Genomic DNA, 6,148 nt, shown 5'->3' with positions numbered 1-6,148 from the left:
GCTGATGAGAAGTGGTGAATGAATTCCTTGTATTGCTTTGCTTGCATGTAGCTTTTGCTTTACTTGTTAAACTGTTTTTGCCTCAACCCATGGTTTTTCTCACTTTTACTCTTTCAATTCTCCCCCCCATCCCACCGGGGGAGGATGGAGAGAAGAAGTGTCTGTGTGGTGCTTGGTTGCCAGCTGGGGTTAAACCATGACAAGTGTAGGCATCTAAATTTAGGTGTCTTAATCTAAAGCTGGTTCCCTGCCAGGGGCAGGTTTCAGGTGCCCAGACATAAGAAAGTTGATCAGTCTGAGATGCCCAAGGGTGTCTGCAGTGCCTGTGCAGGGCTGGCACATAACACCCAAGACCTGGGAAACCTGCATGCTTTGGGAGAATATTTGGAGGCTGAAAGGATGCCTGAGAGCATCCCAGCGTCACTAGAGATCCATGTGTGGGCCACTGAACTGCTCCCTTAATGACACACCATTGAACTTAGCAAATACAGATGAGTGCATCTGACACAGGGACTGTGTGGGACATAATAGGTTACTTTTCTAAAGATATAAAAATGTATCTTAATTTTTTTTCTGTACAACACAGCTATAAAGCACACTCACTTTCTAGCTGAATTACATTTGAACAGGGGTCTCTAGCAGACTTTATGCAGTTTCCATTCTTAGTTTTATTTATTCATAATTCTACCTTTTCTTATTCCAACTTTCACCCTCCTATTTGTGAAAGAAACTGTGCTGAAAACACTTGGGAAGTGTAAATCATTGTAGCTTGATTGAATTTGATAAAGTTAGGAGAATTTATATTAGGGAAGGATTTTACCTTTTAATCTTCAGCTGTCACAGATTCCTCCAGCTCTCTTTGCTGTAATACCCCAGAGCTGCAAAAGTACATGCTGAAACAGTATCATGTAGTTTATTCAGACAGTTAAGAATTATCTGTTTATTATAAACCAGATTTCTGTTGAGAATTTATTAGGTTTAAAGATTTTGAGAAAAAAAATATATTTTATTTGTGATATTTTGATTAACTCTGATCTGACATGAAAGTTGTGTGTCTTCCACAGGACATGCTCCCGTGTTATATGAAATACAGACTTGGAGGGGAGCAATGGATGTGTTGTCTAAGAGTAACTGCAGTGATGTGGAAATATATTCTTCATGTAACAGAGGCATCACAGCCTTCAAGACATCATCTTTTGGGTATGTAAAATAGAAGATCACTTTTCCCTTTCAGTATAATGGAATCTTGTCAGGAATTATGAAGGACAATTTTTCTTTTCCAAGTTTTAGCACATTGCTAAAGATATGGGATTTTTACTTATGACAGAGACAACAGCTAATACTTCACTATGTGTGAAAATAACACTAACTAAGATTAGACAAGTCTGCAAAAGACATTGTTAACAGAGCTGACAACAGCCTTTAATCTTAACTTTTTTTTTTCCTGCTGGCAAACTAAAAGATATTTTCCATTTCCCGCTGAAGATGTGTCTATGAGATTCATTGTAGCACTATGGTAAGCAGGCAAGAATGAACTAAATATGGGATGATATAACCTGAATTGTCTGAAAGGCTTAAGAGAAATCTTCCAGTAGGCTGCTCATAAGTTTGTCCTGAGCCTGCGCACACGGCTTCCATTAGCGTTACTGGGAAATGCAGCACAGCGGTAACAACATCCCATTGTCTGTTTTACTGCTGAAATGATTCCTGCCTTTCCCTGCACGCCTGTGGCACCCACATTGCCACACATTCTGATAGTTAAGGTGGCCCTTCCTTGACGAGGTTGGGTGGCCACTGGTGTAAAGTGTCACTGGTGGGAGATGATGTACCCAGGCCCTGGACACGATGCCTGAGCATGGAAGGGCTTGGCTGCTGTGGGGTGGGACCACAGAGCCTTGGGAGGCTGGTGGCTCATGCTCTGCTGCCACTGCATAGCAGTGAGCCAGGTTGTACTCTGAAAAGTGAAAATTATGAAGGAGGCTGAAACCCACAGTTTCTTGCTACCATTTCAGACTCCTCCTTGAAGATTGTAGTTATACCTACTGCCTCTGTCTGAGACCATAAGGGAAAGGGAAACAAAAGCATGCAAAATGGGGAGAAGAAGAAATGTGCAATGGGTCTGTGATGCAGACCCATTGCACAAAGTAGCTGGAGAGGGGTCAAAGCCAGTTTGCATCCACTGGGCAGAAGTATTTGAAGATGAGACAATGGGGAAGAAACTTGCAGCCAAATATGAATTTAGAAAGACTAAAATGTAACTGCTGCAAATCCAACAGAGGACATATGGGGAAGTCTCTTGATCTAGTGAAACTGTCACTGCAGTAAAAATAATAAGCAAGAGGTCACTGGTTATGAATGGAGGCTGAGAAATATTCCCCCAAGTGCTACTCCAAGATACTGGCAAGAATTTGCTGAGTGGCACTGATTAATGATATTGTGCATTAGCTCCTGTTGAGAGTTTATGTGTTTTTAGCCACAATCTAGTAGGAAAAAACAGAGGACCAGATGCAGACCTGTTCTTTGAGGAAGCTTTGTAAATGTAAAGGTGGAACCATACCAAAAATCTCTCACAGGCTTACAAATGCTTCAGAAAAAGCTTGGGATTCTTATGGTAATGTAGAATTGTTTAGTGCATTAAGAACTGTGAAGGGCAGCAGTATGAGCAAACAGGACCCCATATTTTAGGACCACACAGTGATGCATTCATGACAAATTCAGTGAATTGTTGGAAGAGTCTCAGAAAACCTTGGCAAAGTCAAGTAATTTCATTTTCAAATTGCTTCTCTTTTGGGATAGTAGTGCTTTATTATTTTTTTTTCCTGAACAAATGACAGATTTTCTTCAATTAAAAATTAAATTGGGACATGTGTTTTAATAGGGGGGGGGGGGGAGGAAAGACATTGAACATTTCTGAGTTTGACCAGAAAACTGAAAATACTGTTTTGCACATCAGCAAGGATAGAAAATGGAAGTGAAAAGGCAGAGACCAAGACTGCACTGGCATCAATGCTAGCATCTATAGCACAGTCAGTTAAGTTAGAAAAGAAAAGGAAAAAAAATAAAGGAAATCAGGTTAACTGTCAGTTGTCAAATGAGCTCATAATTAAGTGTGAGTAGAGCAAAAGATGTGTAGGTGTTTAAAGGCATTTCTAGTAATAAGAGCTGGCATCAAAAGCTTAGTTCATTATTGTTCAGAAAGCAAAGAGCTCAGGAAACTCCTTGATAGACCCTTGCATGAATCCAAATGGTAAGGTAGCAGTAATGCATAGGTATGTAAATAGCCTTTTGCATAAAACCAGCTCTGAGCATTTCACTTGTTTCTCTCTTTCAAAACACTGTGCTGCTTAACCTTCCCACAGGCGGACAAAGCTACCTCAGATCATCACAGAGGATGAAGAAACACAAAGATTGAGCATAGAAGTGCATTCCTTTGGTTGAAAAATCTCATCAGTGGTGGGGCATCACATTCAAAGAAAACTTGAGCTTACTGCTTATAATCCTTTTTAAATGTTAACTGTCTTCAGTAATTTTCCGCTATGGCTTTCTTGGCTGGCAGAGATTGCAAGGGATGAAAAGGGTGTTTTTTTAAAAAATGAAGCAAAGTGTTTCCCTTTTACAGCCTCTTCCTCACTTTTCTCCCACCACCTCTCTATCCTGAATAATCCTCAGAATGTGTCATGGAGACTTAAGAATGCTCAAGCTTTTTCTTTTTTCTATTTCAATGATAAATTGTACATAAACCTGAATTGGCTCTAGTTCAGAGGGGATTGCCCACACTTTAGTGGTAAGAGTTACCTCCATGGACCTGTGCACTGACATATACCTTCTGTGCTGTCTTCTACAAATCCTGCAGAATTTTTTTCCCTACATTTCAGCTATCATGTCTGATTGCATGCTTTTATTAGCATGTAATACGACTTTTTTTAAAAAAAATTCTGCTAAGCACTCAATCCAAATAACACCTTATGGCGGGCAGTGCTATAGATAATCATACATTGTGTGAAACTGTTGCCCTTCACTATTTGTAAAATCTCTGCCTCTTTATTTTCTTTTAATGTCCTTTTGTTTCTAGAGAATGTGGAGATTTCCGTACCCAATTTACCATCTCTACCATGCTTATTGTCAATATATCTTTCATGGCCTCTTATTTCACTGTTTTCTGAGTGAAAAATTACTGCTTTTTCAGTATCTCCTAACAGGCATCTGACTGACACTCCTACTTTTGCTCTGTCTTTTCAACATAGAATCAATGCAGTTCAATGCCAGATTTCAGAGGAGTCTTAATATCTTCAGTGCCTCTCACCTTCTTTATCAGTGCTGGGGTTTGGGGATTTTTTGGCTTGTGTTTTGCTTGTTTGTTTGTTTAATTCTAAATGTATTTGAAGATATGTTTTTACTGGGTAGTGCATAGGTTAGGTTAGGACTTCCCAGGGCTTGAAGTGATGAGACGCAGCAGGGTGTTAGGCTGCTACTTTTCTGATACTGAGCCTCCCCCAAGGCCAGGGTTGAGAGGGAGCCGCTATTTTAGGTAAGCCTGCAGGACTCCCCAGGGTGAGCTGCTGGCATGGGGCCAGCTGGGGAGCATACTGGGGACAGCTTGCGGCTCCCCGGTCTTTTCCCCATGGCACAGACCCTCCCCTGGCCATCCCCTAACATGTGCTCTTGCCTGCCCTGTCACTGAGGTTGGCTGTGATAACTAATGACCTGCAGTTTCCAGGATTGTTCAAGGACTCGGTTAAATATAGGTACAAAATAAGCAGTGGCAGAACAGCCCTAGTAAGTTATATTGGCATATCTCAAAAGGTATTTAGGGTCCTTTTGCACCATCTATGCTGCGACTTCAAAATTACATTAGTCTGAAAATTTGCCTGCTGTCTTTGGATCTTATGTTAAAGTTAATTGCCAAAATGGGAAGATTCGCACGGATTGTTGTGCTTTGGATGAGGACTGCCTTCTGCTGCCCGTTAGTTTTTGGCTTCCAGTACTGACAACCTTGGGGTGGGGGGACAGTGGTTCACTTTGAGGGATCCCTGAACTCTTCCATTCTGTTGGGTTTTGTTTGATTTAGATGCTGCTGGCTGTGTTTACCTGAAATGAGAACAGGGAAATGTAGTGCCAGACATACTGTTTGTGTCTCTGCAAAAGATGCAGTAATGAAAAGGGCACAGAGCTCGTGGGAGGACACCATGCCATCTCAGTGGGCCCGTGCCTCTGAGACAATTACTGGGACAAGTGGCTGCTGTAGAGGTGAAACCACCATCAGGGCTGAAAGCTCTGCGAGCTGCCCACTGCCAGTGTGTAAAGCTAAACTTACACAAAGTGCTTTTGTTGGCAACTTCAAGGAACAAGATGAAGGAGATGCACAAGAGGTGGCAGCAGCCTGTAGGGGCAGCTTGCCCTGCTGAAATAATGAAGGAAAGGAAAAAACAACAGAAGCTGAACCACAGCTAGTTCCAGCTAGAGGAGCTAATTAAACAGACCAGGGGGCAGTTCAGAGCAGCAGTATGTCTCGGGCGTCGGGTAGCACTGTTCTTTAATCAGGGACATCCATTTCTCACAAAAGCACCTGGAGAAAAGGTTTGTGAGAGCCACAACTAACATTTGAAAAGTGTTTCTTTAAAAGCTGACAGCTGGAGTTAGCAGCAGATGGTGAAAGCACAGTGAAAGCATGGATTAAAACCAGAGGGCCCAATGGGAATTGTAACGCTGGTACCAAACATTCCCAATGGGTGAGATTCAGTCATCTGTGGAAAATAAGCACACTGTCTCAAGTTCCTGTTGCATCCCAGAAATAAGATTTGAGTGAAGCATAGTCCTTTGGAGGGCCATGTATGTGGGAACCATATGTCACCCAAGGAGAACAGCTAGTCTTTGGAAACTGGCTTGAGGGTTTTCTGAATTTCTAATAAGTGATCTGGAACAAAGTAGAGAGGAAATTATGCAAAACCCCAATGGAAGGTCTCCCTCTGCATGTGTGCATGTATGGACCTGCAATTTGTTTGCTTTTGCCATAAGCTTTGCAGTGATTCCTGTGTGCTGAAGCTCTACGTAATTCAAGGAGTAGACAAGGTTAAAACAATGAAAAAGGTCAAAGAATGAAAAATGACTGGCATAGCGTGATTAGGAAAGATGAGAGCACCTTGTGGAG

This window comes from Falco cherrug, chromosome 6 (genome assembly GCF_023634085.1).
Source record: "Falco cherrug isolate bFalChe1 chromosome 6, bFalChe1.pri, whole genome shotgun sequence".
NCBI classification, from domain to species: Eukaryota; Metazoa; Chordata; class Aves; order Falconiformes; family Falconidae; genus Falco; species Falco cherrug.
This window is presented reverse-complemented; position numbering follows the sequence as displayed.